The following is a 2,924-nucleotide window of genomic DNA, read 5'->3' on the forward strand; positions in this document are numbered from 1 at the left end:
CATTTTGGTCCCAACAAGTGGTATCAGAGCAAGGTTGCTCTTTACCAGAATCATCGCCGGAAGGGCCAAAAAGCTAGAGGGTGAAGAAGTTGGAGCAATTCTACAAGTCGAAGACTTCATTCAAGAAGCCCAACTTCAAATGGAATTCCAAGATGGACTTGGATTCAGTACAAGGGTGCCTCCACCGTTCACAATGATGAGCTTCGATCTTTGGAAATCAAGGATCAAAAATTTCTTAATGGTAGGGATAGAGTAATGGTTTGCTCTCATGGAAGGCTTCGAATCTCCAATAAGTTCAAAGGGCAAAGTTCTCAAGAGAAGCAAGTGGTGCCAAGAACAAATTCAAAGGAGCGAGGCAAATGATAAAGTGACCAAGCTTTTGGTCAATCTATTACCTAACCACATTTTGGAGCAAATTGGAGAATTCAAGGATGCCAAGGAGCTTTGGAGCAAATTGGCAACGATTTATGAGATCTCCTCCACTGTACCAATCCAAGAAGAATCAAATAAGGGTGATTCATTGAATCAAGATCAAAAAGAAGAAGAGGACTCCAAGGTTGAGAGGTGCTCAATATCGGAAGAAGAAGTCCTAGAAGCTTCATCCTCAAAGGAGTGCAACCAAAAGAGTAAGGAAGGAGCATATTCCTTGTTTCATGTACAAGAGGATGAAGAGGAAGATGAAGTCTCCACCTCTAGGATTGAGGGGGAGAGACCTTTGTTGACATCGGATCAAGAAGAAGGAGAAGCTTCTACATCCGGGTCAAATGGAGAAGAATATGTTGCATCCTCCAAAAATCAAGAAACATCAAATGGAGGAGCAAGTGTCATCCCTACACATGAAGGTAAAAATCGTTCAATTAAGAATAAAAATCATATTATATGTTTTGAGTGTAGGGAACATGGGCACTACAAAAGCAAATTTCCAAAATTGGCCAAGAAGAAGAGCCAAGTGGCACTAAAGGGCAAGGAGAAGCTCAAAGAGATGGCTCCCGGAACAAAGAAGAGCAAGGAGCACATTGTGTGCTTCTCTTGCAATCAAAAGGGGCAATATTGTAGTCAATGTCCCAAGAGAAAGAAAGCGGTCAAGGCTCAAGGAGGAAGCACAACTCAAGGGGGAGCCTCCAAGGTAAAACGCAAGGTATCATTTGTTGAGCCTACTCCCTTAAATAATGGTAAAAAGCTTGCTAGTTCTAATTTATATCATTTTAATGCTATTTACCATAAAAATAGGAAGCATGATAGCATTAAAGAAAAACATGTAGCTCTTCATGCTAAAACTACCACACCTAGGTCTAGGAAGGTAGATAAAAATTTAGGCAAGAATTCTAAGGATTTTAGTTACAAGCCTAAAAATAAAATTGCTCAAGGATAAAAAACAAAAACTAAGGATTTAATGAGAGAAAATCAAGTCTTGAGGTCAAGACTTGATAAATTAGAAAAGACCCTAAAAAGGATGGAAAATATCCTAAAAGGGCAAAATGAGCAAAATCTAGGTTTAGGACAACAAGGGTCATCCAAGGGTCATAGAGGTTTGGGATACAAACCTAAAACCAAAAAGGATATGCCTTCTTACCATAGAGTTCCATATAGTTATGGAACTAACCCTAGGCCTAGTGGTCAAGTCAAAAATACAAGGGAAGTTATCCCTAGAAGTATTTTTGCAACAACAAACGTGACTAAGACTTCTAAGAAGTCTAAGAAAGTCACAAAGAAGGTCACAAGGAAAGAAATCCCTAGAGTTGACCTAGAAAAGATGACCAAGGACTCTAAGAAGCTTAACAAGGTCACTAGGAAGGTATCTAGGGAAGTTATCCCTAGTGAATACCTAGAGCATCCAAGGAGCACCAATAGGTTTTGAGTTCCTAGGAGCATTTTCTTTACCCCTCAGAGGGGTTAGAGAGTGTCAACTCTAATTAGATGGGTAGTTAACCCAACTTTAATGAAGTTGACACTCAGAGAGCATTTTCAAGGTTATTGTTAACCTTTGAAAATGAAAAGGATTATGATTTACACTTGAAATGAGTAAATTTGTGCCAAAATTTGAGGAATATGCTTAATTTAAATTGGCACAATGTAGGAAAAGCAAAGGAAATGTCAAAATTGAGTTTTGGCATTTTTTTGGGAAATATTGGGAAATCTAGGTTTAAACTTTAAGTTAGCTAAGGTTTAAGGATACTTAGATAGTCATTCTAGGTATTTTATTTATGCTAAGTTGTCATGCTTTGTTTGTCCATCATATGTCATGACATCATATTTATTCTTGCACTCATGCCTTATTATGAAAAACATAAAAATATCATGTCATGTCATACATACATCATGTAGTCATAGGAAATTTTCTTTTGAAAATTATTTATCTTTGATGTATGCCATAACACATCATACATTATTTTAATTCCTTGCAAACTAAGGACAAATGGTATTCATTAACAAGTAACATCCTTGGTGGATGTTCCTAACCTCAAAATGCCAAGATAGATATGCATGATCCCTAGATTAGGGCAAAATCAAAGTTTACATCTCACTAAAGAACTATAAGGTGACTTGTATGTGGTTTCATACACATTAGATACAAGTGAGATGTTAGGGTGATGAACAAAACTCAAGGTATTGATTAAGTGCATTCTTTTGAGTTTTAAGTTCTTCAAAAACAACATTAGTTAAGTGTTTTCCAATCATTGGGAAAGCTAATGTACAAGTCATATGCATTGAGCCCAAAGAACATGGTTGGATATTGGTTTTGAAAAAGGTTTTAAAATGCTTTTAGAAAACCTTGATGAAGACTATCTTTTGATAGTAATAATCATTGAAAAGTTAGACACAAACTAGAAGAAAACACTAAAGTTTTTACAAGTTTTCAAGTTTGTGTCAATCTTAGAAAATAGAAAGTATTTTCATAGAAAATTATTTTTTCTTGATATTAT

Source organism: Zingiber officinale, chromosome 2B (genome assembly GCF_018446385.1).
Source record: "Zingiber officinale cultivar Zhangliang chromosome 2B, Zo_v1.1, whole genome shotgun sequence".
Classification (NCBI taxonomy): Eukaryota; Viridiplantae; Streptophyta; class Magnoliopsida; order Zingiberales; family Zingiberaceae; genus Zingiber; species Zingiber officinale.